The sequence below is a fragment of the Talpa occidentalis genome, unplaced genomic scaffold (assembly GCF_014898055.3).
Source record: "Talpa occidentalis isolate TD23 unplaced genomic scaffold, MPIMG_talOcc4v2.1 talOcc4.9, whole genome shotgun sequence".
Lineage (NCBI taxonomy): Eukaryota > Metazoa > Chordata > Mammalia > Eulipotyphla > Talpidae > Talpa > Talpa occidentalis.
Window position 1 is genome coordinate 62,418,919 of NW_023605305.1, and position 15,510 is coordinate 62,434,428.

Below are 15,510 nucleotides of genomic sequence, written 5' to 3' on the forward strand. Positions count from 1 at the left end.
CACACTCACATATTCATTTATGTAATGTTAGTCTCATTTACAAAACAGAGAGGTTACATAAATTTTCATTGTCTAAAATTTTGCTTGAGTGTTTTTTTTTAATCCTTTGCATGTGTTTCTTTCTCCAAAAAAGGAAAATAATTTATTTAAAACATGGACCTTGCAAAGTTTTAAAGATGACACATGCTCCCAAAAATTTAGACTTTGAATTTTAATGTCCAGAGATAGCTCTACTATAAGCATCTCATTTCCAACATATTTGGAGATGTTTTTGATAGATGGTGTTGTTAAAATTATAGTCAGCTGTATATGACAGAAAACTCACAATAATCATGATATTTAATTCTTTCACATATAACAGAAGCCTAGAGAGAGGTGATCTTGGACTGGGATAGCACTTCACAGTGGCAGAGATCCAGACTCTTCCTGTCTTCTTGTTCTGCTTTCTTCAATGCATTGTTTCCACTTTCTGCCCCAAATGGCTGCTCCCTCTAACAAGAAGGAGGAAGAGTCAGGTGAAGGGTATGTTCCTGTGGAAGAACTTTCCAGAAGGTTCACATACTGTTTCTGCTTGCATTCAGATGGACCAAGACTTAGTTACATGACAACACTTAATGTAATGGAGGACAGACAACATAGACTTCATTTCCAGCAGCCATGTGCCAGCCAAAAAGCCAGGATTCTGTTGTTATGGAAGGGAGAGCAGCTATCTGGGGACAAATGCCATCCTCCAACACAGCCAGGAAAGATTTGCTGAAGCTGATCGGTGACTGAAACTGGCTCATGCTTCTGACATACTCTTGGGCTCTCTCTGGAAGAGATTAATACACGCTAAGGGAAGATAACTACCTGCTCATGAAAGACCCAATTTCTAAGCCAAATGAGCAATGAACTTTCTCTAGAAAGGTTCAGTTGTGTGATTTTGAGCAAATCAATTGCCCTTCCTTGGGCAAGTCATTTGACCCATTAGCACATCCCTCTATCAGTTAAAAGAAGGTAGGATAAAATAATACATATCTCATAAGGTTGCTGGGGGTTTAAAAGACATCACCCCCAAAAAATGAGAAATTAATTTTAATGATATATTTCATCTAGCCCAAAATATTAAACAGTTCAACATGTAATCAATATAAATAGCTAATGAAGTGTTTTACATTCTCTTTTCTGTACTAAGACTGAAATTCAGTGTATGTTTTCTACCTCCAACACATCTCAAATCAGACCAGTCTCATATCAAGTGTAGCCACAGATGTCTGGTGGAGTGCAGGTACAGACTACTTTCAGTGCCCTGGCTGGGTGCTCCCTTAGCACCCTATCCTTACATGTGAAGAAGTAATCCTTCCTACACAAGTGCCAATTTACTTGACTTATCTGCAAACAATTCCCTTGAGAAGAGGGAATGTGTGGTATCCCCAGGGCCTAACATAGAACCAAAAGCACAGAGCAGACACTCAATAAATACGTGTTAAACAAATATTATTCATTTCTCTATCCCCCAATCCCCAGCCCGGTGCTTGACCCCCAGTAGGTATTTAATAAAGACTTATTAAATTAATGAAGCAATGACCCAGTATTTTAATGGCAAGTGAATTTGCGATTTGCCAGCAGGTGAAAATCAGGCAGTTTATTGCTGAGGAGACAATGGTACCTTTCTAACCCTCAAGTAACACCTGCCGTTAAGTCAAGTTTCCTTCACTGCCTCCTTCCCCCAAACAGAACTGGAGCCAGATGGGAAGCCAAGGGCCTGCTGGCTGATCTTACATTCCGGTAAGATCACACAATGCCTGGCCTGCAGTGATAAGCAAGCCTATCAAGTTCCCACCCCACAAACAAAGAAAGTGAGCTTGCAGCTAAGGCCTAATTTCTCTGTCTCACTTTTTCTCTCAAGATTGACTCAGCACAAGGCAAGGTAAGGGGCTCCGAAAAGCTGCCAGCCATTGTGCAACAGAGATCTAGTGGACTTCACAATACCGCCAATAATTGTTGTAACAACGGGACAAGTCAACCTTGGCAGCACCACTCACCAGCTTGCCGACCTCAAGCAACCTGTGTCCCTTTCACGAGCACAAACTTCCTCATCTGGGAGCTGGGAGTGAAGGCACAGACTTATCTGGCTGTGCAGGGCCCTGGAAGAGCAGAGCTCCAGGCACAGAGCTGTGCTCAGTGAGTGGGAACTTGCATTGTTCTCACAGCGACCTGGCAAGGCTCTCCTGAATGATATTTGCAAAGTGAGATTTAGCATCATTTTGGTCTTGAAAATCAGTCACAGACTGGGTGATTTTCTTCAAGTTATATAAAGCTTTTCCCCCTTCTTGTGGACAACTAAAACACAAACACTATTTAGAAAGATGTGGGCCGAGTCATCTCTTTGGAGCCTGGTGGCAGGCCAGGAGGCTGGTCACAAAGGCTGCATTCAGCCACAAACAGCAGCCTGATGGGCAGGAGCCTTGTCCCAAACATTCTTGACTAGGCTTGGGGAGGGGAGGGAGGAAGAGGGAAGTGTTACAGGCCTCCAAATATTTGTTGCTGTATCTCCATAGCAACTGCAGTGGCCATAGTGAAACCTTGAAACTGCACATCGAAACTTGGGAGGTGCTGCAAAGTCAAGCCTGATTGGGAGAAGGCTTTCTGCTGGACCTTTCCCTCCCCTCTCTAACTGAAGAGTTTTCCAGGCTCCTTTCAAAAGGCATTGTAGAGTAGCTATTATGCTGGAGGCACACAGCCTACTGCTGCTCCTAGGAAAGATGTGTGTGCAAAGACTCAACCAACTGCCCAGCTCAGACTTAAGAGACTTACACCAAATTGAGCAGCCTGTGCTGTGGGCAGAGCTTTTAAAAGCAGGAGGTACTGACCATGGTTCTGGCAGAGGACAGTAACACTACCTAAAACCTGTGCGACCTTGGGCAAGTCTCTTGCATCACTGAGTCTTTTCCTCAGCAACAACAACAACGAAATACAATTAAGTCCTATCCCCAATTTGGTAAACTCTTGTCGAGGCCAATCCTGTGAACTAGAAGCTTAAAACACACGGCTACTGTCCTCGAGGTACACACACCTCCTACTAGTCAGAGCTGTATCAATTATTGGGTTGGGTATCAATTATTGGGTTGGCACCACATGCCTGGCCTCAATGGGGACCAGACAAACTATCGCAGTTTCTTCCCTCCCCTCTTCATACTCCAGATAAAACTCTGAAAGATAAACAGGAGTCTATGTATGTTTATACCATTCTTCTCGTAGCCAGGATAAATTTACAATATGGACATAACTGGGAAGCAGTTGATTTTTTACTGATTTTATACATTATGTCTTCATTACCACATGCTTTCCTAATGCAAATCTCATTGTATTTCATTAACTCCTACTGAATTTGGAACAGCAAGAAATAGTACTGTACCTTCCAGAGGGAAGGAACCAAGGCACAAAGGTGAAGTGATTCGCCCTGGGCACAGGTAATTTAAAACACACACATTTCCCAACTTACTCTTTCAGTAAATATTTCCTGAGCAGCTACTAGGTGCCAACATCACCCTAGACACTGGAGTAAATGTCATGAGCAAAGCAAATTTCTATTGAGAAACCTAAATTCTAGAGGAGACAATTAACAATCACACAAATACATACTATATCAGGTGACGGTGTTCTATGAAGCAAACACAGGCTGAGGGCAGAAAGTAGCAGGTGGGCTATTTTCTATGGATCTTTAGGCAAGTCCTTTCTGAGGAGACCGAGGGCAGTGAGGCGCTAGTCATGTAGATGCCATGGAAGGGTATCCGGATAGGAAGATGAAGCCCTGGAGTCCTGGTGTGAAGCGTGTTGGTATGTGTGTGGCTCATCCAGAAGACCAGCTAGGGTAGAGAGAGGGAGGGGGAAACTGAACAAAATTGAGGGGTCCCGTTCAGGAGGGTCTCATAGGGGCTGAACAAACTTCAGATTTTACCCTGAGTGACATGGAGCCATTGGAGGACACAGGCAAAGAAAGCCGCAACATGATGAGATGGGCTAGAAGATCCCTCCAGCTCCCAGGTAAGTAACAGTCTGAAGAGTGGCGAGGAGGCTGTTGCTACATTCCAGGTCAGGAAAGTCAGTTGTTCCGAGAGTGGGGGAGCAGTTAGGTAGTGAGAGTGGAAGACTCTGGATCTATTTCTCAGGAAGAGGTAACAGACTATGCTGATGGGCTGAAGGTCGGGGCAAGTGAGAGAAGTCAGTGATGACTGTGACTTTTGGACTGAGCTGGAAGATGAAGTTTTTGAGACGGGGAAATCTGGGGGAGGGTAATAAGAGAAACCATGTTAGGGGAATAATGGTGAGTTCTCTTTTAAATATGGTATATTTACTGTACATTTTGGAGATCCAATAGAAGGCAGAAAGGCATGCAAAAAAGCAAGCTTGAGATATTAATGTGCTTTTCTTCTGAGCATTCTTTAAAAGCAATGACCTGGACTGATATCCCCAAGGGACTGAGTAGAAATAGAAGAAAGGACCGACCCTTGGAACATTCCAATGGCTAGGGCTAATAAAGAGGAAGAAGACCCAGCGGGAGGATTTCACTAAGGGAAGAGAAAAACGCAGACACTCCTGTCCTGGACGTTGAGTGAAGGAAGTGTTTTAAGAAAGGAGTAACCCATAGGGCCAACCAGGGAAAGGTGAGGCTGAGAACTGACCTTCAGATTTTGCAAAGGGTGGCCCTTTAATCAACTTGACAATATTGTTTCAGTGCAGTGGTGAGGATAAAAGACAATGATTGGGTCCAAGAGAGAAGAGGAAGAAAAAGTGGAGATTCAGAGTAGGTTCAATTTTCTGGAGAGTTTGTCTGGAAGAAGGAGAAGATGAGAGGGAGGTGGAAATTGATAGCATTTGTTTTCAAAATGGTAGACTTTATAACATGTTTGTAGGCTGACGAGAATGACCCTTTAAAAAGTGATAAACTGAGGAGGCAGGAGAAAAAGGGGTCTCATAGGGGCTGAGTAGGGGTAATTCCCTCAAGCCAATGAGAGGAATAGGATTGATTTCAACCCCTGGTGTGCTTATACAATAACAACATGGCCCCTCAATTCATAAAACTATACATGTGGGGATAATTTTAAACAGCTTTCAAATACAAACATGTCTTTCAAATACATAGGATAAGCTGATCAGGAGGTGGCAACATTAGGCCCAGCAGGTCTTGGGGAACAGCCTTGGTGAACACAGTGAGCTCACCACTGCTGCTGCTGGCTTTCTGTGGCATTCGTACACATCTCTAATTGTAGGTTATTTACATGGCAGGCTCCCACGGTAGATGTAAACTCCCCACAGGCAGGGAATGCTCTCTATTCCTTTCTGCAGTCCCATGACTAACAAATGTTTGCCACAGGTGTATTCACAAACCACTTGGGAAAGAATGGAGAAGGAATAAAAAAAAAAAAAGGCAAGAACTGGATCTCCCTGCCCTGCTCAAAAGTCTCAACTTTCAAACGAGACAGGAGTTTAATATTATTTTAGAAATATAACTTTGTGTCAGTATGATAAGGAAACATTTTCTTCTTTATCTTCTTAATTTGTGAAAAGAGGAAAGAAATATTTACCTAGAGACCACAGGGATCTGTTCCGAGGCACAGTGACTTCACAAACAACCAACATAATTACGAAAAAGTTTCCTTTTGCACAGGGTCATCAGCACTGCCATTCGATTAGACAGTCATGTAAAAGAAAGGTACCTCTCATACAGTAATGAGCTTGCCATCGGTGCAGGTATGTAAGTCTGGATAATGTCTGTGGGGAATCCCAGCATCTAGTGGGTCATCAGACTTGTTAACTTATCACCTAGTTCCAATCCAATCCTGGAAGTCGATGAGTCCAAAGTATACTATTCTCTAGCTGTATAATAGAAACTTAAGTTTCTCATCATTGCAATGTAAGTTCATAGAATATTTTATATAAGGAGACATAATTACATCATACTTAAACATACAGATTCTAAAATCAGACTGCCAGGGACACAATCTAGTTCTACTTATGACCCATACTATGTCCCTCAGTTTCCTCATCTGCAAAACAAGAACAATAACAGTATATATCTCAGTCAAAAAAATCCATCTAAAGTGAACAGCACCTAGCACACAGTTTAAGTGCTTGATAAATGCTACTATTATTTATTCAGTCAACTGTCTATTATGGAGTGTGTGAATCCTGGAATACGTGGGAATCTGTTCTGGCCGTGCTTATACATGGAACCAAAGCCCACTCCAGCTAGAAAGACTGGGCTCACCAGACAGAGGCCCTTAGGGACTGAGGTGCTTTGATGGGGGTACCAGCGACCCAGACAAACCAGCCCCCCTCCTGCTCCACAAGTGCATACCCATCTGCCCTGGTCGGGCAATGTGCAGAAATGTTTATGGCGACCTCATTTGTTTTCCTTTCTGTTACTGCTGCCTTCCAAAGGCCAGAAACTGCTGAAATTAAACCAAGGCAGGGGCCAGGGGAGTAGACGGGGCCTGGGCCAGGGCCAGGAGTAATGAAGTGGAAAATGTTCACACCACAGGCAGCATTACAATGCACCTGTACAAATAGAATGAGACCTGCCCACCCCCTTCCTCCCGGGGGCCCAACTGCCTCAGAGCCTTCTCTTTGCAGTCTCACTCTCTCCCTTGCCTGATCAATGCACAGGCCTACAATGAAGATAAGAAACAGAGTGATTAGGAAAGGGATAGAGTAGGGAGGAAGTGAACAGAGACACCCTTAGCCTAAATGTTTCCTGAAACTTCTGGTGAGTTCTCTAGAGACCTGATCACCTAAAATGGGAGAAACGCAAAGCTGAGTGTCAACTATGTGCCAAAATTAAAGCAAAAAACTTACACATACCTTTGCTTATTTGACCTATCTAGTATAATTTTGCTCCATTTCACAGACAAGGAAGGAAGCAGAGCTAGCAGGTCAAGGAATCAAGATTGAATCCAGATACCCCCAGATACATTCTTGCTTTGTAATGAAGTGACTCAGAACCAAAATGCAGAGCAACTTTCTCAAAACCTTATAACAGAAACCCAGACGTCCAGAGCTCTCAATGTGGTGGTCACCGCTGCACCCTTGAACGGGTGAGGCAGCAAAGATGAAAAGAAAGAGCAGTGGGGACCTTAACTCTTATCATGATGAAAGACAGAAGACAAAAGACCAGCCTCTGATGTGGTTTGATCATCATAGTATAGTTTTTGAAGCAATGTGAGTGAGTCTGGGTGAGTCTCCCAATCTGATTGAGACTCAGTTTCCTCATCTCTGAAATGGTAATTCCATGATCATTAAGTGAAGTGGTCTGCCTAAAAGTCCAAAGAGCTGGTGCTTTTCCCCTCTCTCAAGTTTTACCTGCAGTCCCTTGCAACTTCCTTTTCTTGGAGCAACCAGAAGATTCCTCTGTACCACAGGGGCAAAAATAAAGGTCAAAAGTAGAGGTTACTGCCCCTAACATTTACTACGGGGCTCCCCTTTCATAACCATCTTCTCTTGCAAAAGTTTTTAGGATCGTAAAATCAAGCAGATGTAAAAATGCATCTGAAAGAGCAAGAGCCTGACACACACTAGGTCCTCAATAAAGGCATTGACCAATTGTGAGCTCTTTGCAGACCAAAACATGCTAATTTTTAGCCCGCTGGCATCATGTCTGTGCTCACACTAAATGCTCAGTAAAGGTCTATCAACTCTATTAAATACTTTGGGAGATTCTAATGCTATGTCCCTAACTTTCTTATTTTTGGTTCAGTCTACAGCCAGCACTAAGTCTGGTCCTCTCCACATGCCGGGGGCTTGATGCAGGGATCCAGGACCAATCTTGCCACAATTCCCCGTAGAGCTGTTTAATTGTTTTAAAGAGTTCAGCTTCATCTAATTCAATATTAGCAATTACTTTTGTGGATGATGTTTTTGTTGTTGTCATGGGTTTTTATGATTACAGTTGTTGTTTTAATTGAGGAGGAAGTTGGAACTCTGTAATGCATAAAAATCGGGATTGCCATGTGTTTGTAAAACCCTTTGCAACTTTCCCTACTCAATAAGCTTTCAATAACTTCCCACTAATTGCCAGGAGGGACAAGGGATTCAGGGCTCGTGGAGAGACGGACACTGGATGGAATAAATACAGTTCATACATTGTGACTTGTAAAACAACAGAAGTAAGTATAAGGGGGAAGATCAGCTTGGTGCAGCGGTGGGGAATCAGCCTGTTGCCCTAAAATTGTTGATCTGACCTGGGATTGAAGCTCATGAATAGACTCTCTGGCACTAGCTAGATCTTCCAAGCAATCAAGTAGCTCTGGGTGAAAAAAAAGTCCAATCACATATGATCTGCTTCCCTGCATTTAGCACTTAATTATACTCTTAGAATGGATCCCTTATCAGACTTGTCATTTAAATTCCACGTGAGCATTTGCATAACAGGAGCTCTGAAAGTTTGTTGACCTATCTGACCTGAATGATGAAGTCTCCTCCTGCAACTAGAAGACTGAAGCTTCTTACCGCTAGAGGCAAGTCATCTTCATTTCAATCTGTATTATCTGCATTTTAATTTCTACATCCTCGCAGCAGCTGACTCCTATGAAATGCAGATGGTCAAGCATAGCCCCAGGAGATCTTCCCCTGCTCCCTGAAGCTAGCCATCCCTCTGTGCTTCCACTGAACACCAAGCCTCCAACACGACAGCAGCCACCTCATTACTTGTTTGTCTTCCTTCTTTGACCTTTACAGCAAGAGAGCACGACTCAGCCTTGTATATACTTTCTCCTGTGCCTGCACCATAGAAGGTCTTCAGTAGATACACACTGAATGAATGAACAAATGAGTGTACAGTTTTCTCTAATGGAGCTGAATTTCCCCAGTTGGATTTAAGTAGAAAAACATCATGGCCATCAGCCTCATCCAAAGAGGACCGCAACCTCCTCTGGAAATTACTTGTAGGGCCGGTTACTTAATTTGTGGGATTTAGTGCAAAATGGTAATGTTGGGTTCCTTATTCAGAATTATAGAAAATTTGCAGATTTTGGCAGCAGAGCATTAAAGAAACATGGTTGTGGTTGTAGTACTGCAGAGATTGCACCGACCTTGGTGTAATTTCCCATCGTGGGGAGATAGGAACTGGAGGAAACCTCGGTGTGGGCATTGTCAAGAGTCCTCGTGTATAAGACTGATGAACAGACTTTTCTGTTCTGAGTTCATCATTGACAATCACTCTCCTCACTCCTATATTTTCATCAATGTTAAGACATTGTGCCTTGGGGCCTCCCTGGTGGCGCAAGGGTTAAGACGCAACCCATGAAGCTGTCCGCAGCCACTGCCCATCCCTGGCCAGGGAGCCACCCACGTGGCACCCCTCTCCTGACTTTCCCGCTGCTCCGATCAGCAGAGCTCCCATCAGTCAGTCTGCCTGTTCTGTTCCCCACTCTGTCTCTGGTGAATCCTCTCACCCCTCCCCCCACACCTCTGGCCTGTACCACAGTTCTTGTATGCATTAATAAATAAAAATAAATCTTTAAAAAAATAAAAAGACATTGTGCCTATGTAAAGACATAGATAATCACACCCTCAGGCTGTCACTGCAAGACTCACTTCCTACTCCACTGAATTGCCTAGAACTGTGCCAATTTCATGGTGCTGGGTCACTATATGTTGCTGATCTATAACAAATTACTTTGTATCATATAACTTTCGAATTTCACAGCAGTTCTCCTCTTTTGACTATCACTGTTTTGTCCATTTTACCTGAGCGTAAAGTCATAACCAGGTAAGTTCTGATGTGGCCAATTCACACAGCTGGTGAATTGCCATCTAAGTTCTCCTGGTGCCAAGTCATTCCATGATTTATTATTAAGCAATAAATAACCAAACTCCAGTTCTGTACAGGATCCCCTGCTAGGCCCTGGGATTCCACAGTTCCTGGCCTTAGGAGCAAATGTTTTATTGGTAAAGACTACCTAGTTAGCAAGTTCTATAATACCATGAGATAAGTAAAATTAAAACAATAAAGAAAGAAGTAGTATAGAACGTGAAAGTCTACCTAGGGAAACTAAACCAAGGGAAACTACGCAGAGAAAGCAACCTTATAAGGATTTAGAGGACGGACCTCCCTGGTAGCACAGGCAGTTGAGCACAGCGCTGTGAAGCTGTCCGTATCCTCTGCAGTGTGGACTCAATTTCGGCTGGCCCAGGGAGATACCCACATGGTGCGGCAGACCTCTCCTGTCTCACCCGCTGCTCCCCTCAGCAGTGTATTTCAGTCAGTCTGCCTGTTCTGTTCCCCTCTGTCTCTGGTGAATCCTCTTACCCCCAGCACCTCTGGCCTGTACCCCAGTTCTTGTATAAATAAATAAATCTTTAAAAAAAAAAAAAAGAAGAAGGCTTTAGAGGATGAAATTGAGTGTTCCTCATCACACAGCTGAACTCAACAGACACAGGAAAGGAACAAGCTCCCCTGAGCTCTAAATTTAGCTGCCTAAAAAAGCATTTAATCCAGTTGGTTTGGCTCCACCAAAGGGAACCTCAAGTAACAGGGAACCATTTGGAAAAACCAGGTCCCCTTGCAAGTGATTCTAGGTTAGGAGAGGACCAGGAGCTAAGGGCACCCAGGAGTTCAGTGGAAGTCCACAGGTAAGAAGTGCTCTCTAAACACTGGATACCTGTAATGCATCTGCTTTGGACAGCCCAGCCACCCTCCAGGTCAGTGGGGCATGATCTTACTCATGGTTCAAAGACAGCATCAAACTGAGCACATCTAGGACCTGACTTGGGTCATCCACTACCAGGTAAAAGAAAATATGTGACTTGCCTCCTACTTCAAGCCCTTTCTAATCACCCCATGAGAAAGGTAAGAATCCTGTCTAGTAGTCAAGGAAAGGACCTTTCCATTCTTGGGTGACTTCATCTTTGTAGTTCAGTTTACCTCCAGGGCAAACATGATTGATAATGTCTGCTGGATGCCTGATAATCATAATGACCTACCTGAGATATTACCTGGGGAACTCTAGCTCCACAACAGATTTCTATCAAACACAAATCCCTGTTGGCCAACAGGGAGTACATTGCCATAATGAGTTTACATCAGATAGAGCTGTGTTATGAAAATAACAAAAGTAGCCACAATAGCATTTATTGTATTATTAGAAGTAGCACCGATAGGGAAATGGATGATCGCGTTTTAGTTTTGGACTCAGCCACTTATTAGCTGTAAGTGGGTGCCTAGGGTGACTCAGCTTCCATTTCCTTTTACGGAAAATGAGTATAAGGTTACCTACTTTATAGGGTTGTTATGAGACTGGAACAATACAGTAGATATAAATGTAGTTTTTAATATATAAAATACAACAGAAATTTTGTACCAATCAAAATTTTATTTTTCCTTAGTTATCTGAATTTTCTATTTTTCTATAATAGGTATATACTTCTTTCGAAATACAATTTACAAAGTAAGTAATTCCAACACTTGCAAACTGGTAGAATTTTTAGTTGGGACCAGAATTCCCATCTTATATCACAGATGAACAATATAGACACAAAGAAAAGTTTCAGATCTAAGGAGAGTTGCCAACATCCCCAAACAGAGGCCAGTCTCTTAGTTACTTGCCTCCCAAGAAACTGGTATCTAACAGTGGAAACCAAGACTTGCATGAAAGATCACAGTTTAATATATAAGGCATTAAGGTCATTAGCTTGACACAGATAGTATAATGTGGGTATAGGAAAAAAAAGATCCCCAGTATCTAGGTAAAGAAATTAAAGAAGTCTCCCTGAAAGAATGACTTATGAATTGGACTTTGTAAGGCATACAGATGACCAATTCAGCAGTGAAAAGAACATGGACTCTTAGTTCAACAAATGACAGTTGTTGACTTTGGTCAAACAACAGCATCTCCCTTTAAGCCTAAGTTTCCTCATCTGAAATCAGGAATAAAGCTACCCACAGGGTAAGAACTATTGTTAGGGATAAATTAGCAAACAAATGTTTGTTTCAACTAGAGACACAAAGACATTAATTTCTACACAATATTCCACCCTGGGTGATGCCAGATGATCTTTCTAAAAACGAATGCTAATAAATCAACCACGGAATATTTATACAGCATTCTATATGTGTTCAACAGTATGCTAAAAGCAATTTAGAATCATAAAATTGCAGTTTTTTTTAAATTCTAAGATGCCATTAATTTTAAGACCCACTGCTGATTTAATAACTTTTAGGTTGAAGAAGGGAAAGAGAAAGTAAGATTACACACATCTGCACATATCTATTGTCAGATCCATATTGATTTCTGAAAAATTATATTTGAAAGAAAAAGTATGTCTTTGAGCTTGAGTGCAAAGAAAATGCTGGAAGTCCTTACCTTCACTTTGCTTCCAATCTACAAGCGTAGACCACATGTTCAAGTTTCTTGGCCAGTTTTAAGTATCCCTGCAGATATGGTCCATTTGGTAGTCTGCAGAAGTGCAAATTTAAAGTCAAGTCAGACCAACTCAATCTCAATAACATGAACTAAGCCTCTACTCTGTGCTTTCTGTTGAGCTGTGGGAAGAACTGATGTCTTGCTCATCCGTGCTGTCCCCCACAACCTTTGGCCAAGGGCCATACCAAAGGTGTGACTGGTATATTGCCAAACTGAGCTGAATTGATTCGACTGTCCAAGTGAAATTCAAATATTCCTACAAATGAAGTAGAATGAATCATCAGGCGAACAGTCGGCATCACTGCTTCTCAGTATCTATGGTGAAGGATCAAGTTATTTTTTTTTTCCCTCAATCTGTGGCCATACTGATACATCAATAAAGTACAAATCACATAATTGGATGCCATGGTGATGTCAAATTGCTATAAATTTTCTCATCATTCTATCTCAATTCACTCTCATATTTCAGCACAAACTCCTAACAGTCTATATACCAACACCAGTTCACAGATCACAATTTGTGTCATCATACTTTGCACTAGTCTACATAATTCAAAAACCTTTTGTTACTGGAAATCTCAGAATGACATGGAAAATCAATCATTTGGCAAGTTTTGTAAAGCACTGAATAATGATAATGACAAAAACATAATTCTTTCAAGAGCTTCCTATGTAGAAGGTACTACTGAAGATTAGGAATCAGCAAGACACAGCTGAACAGCATCTCTTCCTTGAGGAGACTAGTGTTTTGTGGGTAAGACTGTCCAATGCACCCCTTTGTTCTTTCTTTCCATAGCTTGAATGGAGCAAGAGAAGGTACTGGCAGTAGAAATCACAGGGCCTCTGAGTCAAACAGGGCTGGGTAGAATCCTTGTGCCATTTACCATCTACATGAATTAGGGCAAGGGATGCTCACCTCTCTGAGCTGCAACCTCCCTCTCTGGACACAGGAGACCCTCCTTAGCTTGTGATTACATGGATTTTAGATGGATGATGACTTGATATAGTGTCAGCATCTTAAAAGACAATTGAGTCGTTTTTTACAGGTCTGAATCAAGAGTATCAGCAGAAAGAAAAGTTCTGATGAAACTCTCTGAGTAACAAAAAGTCTTAAAGTTTCCATCCTGAACATCTGAAAGTCAAGAGATGCTTGTCTTGAAAGAGAAACAGTTCATAGGACAATAGAGCTGCTTCCATTTCAGTGGAACTGTACTGTAACATGGAGCATAAGTTTTTTCTGTGTGGTCCTAAAACCTAGAACCACAGTCAGTATGAAAAATTATACAGAAGCAAAGATTTCTACAGGAGGAAGTTTCTGACAGTCAGTTTTCCAAAGATGGATGGGGCTGGCTGGGCTGGAGTGAGCTGGCACTGTTGTGGGAAGCCTGCGTTCACTTGTCAAGGTGGCCCTAGCATCAGAACAAAGATTGATCTAGGGGGCTCTAGGTATCTTCTAGACTTGCATTTACAATTTTAAGATTCTATGAAACAACTTTCTCACTGTGAGAAAAATTTCCTCAGTTTTTTTCCTGTTAGTTTGGACATATAAGATAGGACAGCTGGTGGGGGCAGGGAAGGAGATGTCAATCAATCAATCAATCAATCAGAATTACTGAAAACAGAGTATGCTGAAAAGTGGTCCTAATTGTCCTGATAGTATATGAAACATCTTCACACTGTCTCACCCACAACTCTGGGAGGTTTAGTATTATTATTACTTCCAATTTGCAGAGATAAAGCAAAGGCTCAGAGAGGTCCCTAGTAAGCTCAGCAAAAGAACTCATAGCCCATGTTAAAGACATGGAACTCAAATCCGATCCACTGATTTCCAACCGTGCTGCTCTCCCTGCTCTTTCCCCCAGTCTCCTCCCATCCTTTCCAATACTCAGTGTGCTTATCCCAGGTACCATCCCTACCCTGGCACCTACACTGCTTATAAAGGTCAGATGGGGCAAGGCATTTGAAATTCTTTGAATGGTTGGAATGCCTGCCTGCCTTCCTTTCCCCCTCCCTTTCTCTCTCCCTCCCTTCTGTCCTTCTTTTTAAATGTTTACTGAATGGATCTAATGTTCCGGACACTATGATAATCACTTGGGATGCCAAAGTGCATATAATACACAGTCTTTACCATCAAGGACCTGCCAGGCTGCCTGTGGATACAGACTAGCTCAGTGCAATTCACAAAGTGTGTCAATGGTGAAAAAATAAAAATATTTATAATGAAGACAGCTCAGGGAGTGATTCCTTCAAAGTTAGGGAGAGGGATGGTTAGAGAAGGCTTCCTGGAGAAGGTAATGTCTAAGCTAGGCTAGGGAGATAGTGCTGGGAAGGTTAGGGCAGGAAAGAGGGTACTCCAGGGAAAGAAGGGCATATTGACCAATCGTGAAGATCTTGAACAGTATGGCATATTCAGGGGCCTGAAAGTAAAGCAGTAGAACTGGGGTGTCAGTAAGGATCAGGAGAGGTGAGATTTGTGACTAGAACGGTCAGAAGGAGTGAAAAGGAAGACTCAATGCCAGCAAGGAGCTTTTATCTGAAGTGCTAAAGTGGTTCAGTCCAAGGAGAGATACCACTTGGGTTTTAGAACTAACACTTCACTACCGGAGTACAGAACAGATAAGAGAGGCAGGCCATTCTCTGTTCTCCTCTTCCATGTCTGCAGATCCATTCTCAGTCCTTCTCCACCTTGCTCTGTGCCTGGAAAGGGCTGGTCCCTAATGACAACACCCAGGCTCCTGGGTTCAACAGGTAGCACCAGTGAAAAGGAGGGAGGTGTGTGGAAGAAATATTCTGTGATTTTTTTTCCTGTTCTCTCCCTGCTTCTGTACAGCCCCTCTGGTATGTCCCACTGGGCAATGCTTCCTCCATAGTTCTAGATCTCACTGGGCTTTGATATATTTCTTTCTTCCTCTTTCCCTTCTATCCTAGAGGTGATAATAGCCTCAGACTTTGCTAACTTTTGGATGCCTCAGCATCCTTTGTTCATTCTATGATCTCTGCCCCCCACTTCCCTATGTAATTCATTCATTATTAACTCTTTGTCTGAACTAGGTAAGGTGAGTTCTGCTACCTGCCATGACTCTGGCTGATACAGAGGTCAAGGCTAGAG

General features: G+C 42.6%; 1 long non-coding RNA gene across 1 annotated transcript in view; it reads right to left on the bottom strand.

Annotated features, from left to right (window-relative positions):
* Positions 1–292: 292 nt before the first annotated feature.
* The window catches only part of LOC119236174 (uncharacterized), an 87,702-nt gene continuing 72,484 nt past the window's right edge, over positions 293–15,510 (bottom strand). Inside the window, exons 2-3 of the long non-coding RNA XR_008550425.1 lie at positions 12,342–12,434; positions 293–491 (exon numbers count right to left, since the gene is read on the bottom strand). This is a non-coding gene — a long non-coding RNA (uncharacterized LOC119236174). The remainder of the gene's footprint in view (positions 492–12,341; positions 12,435–15,510) is intronic.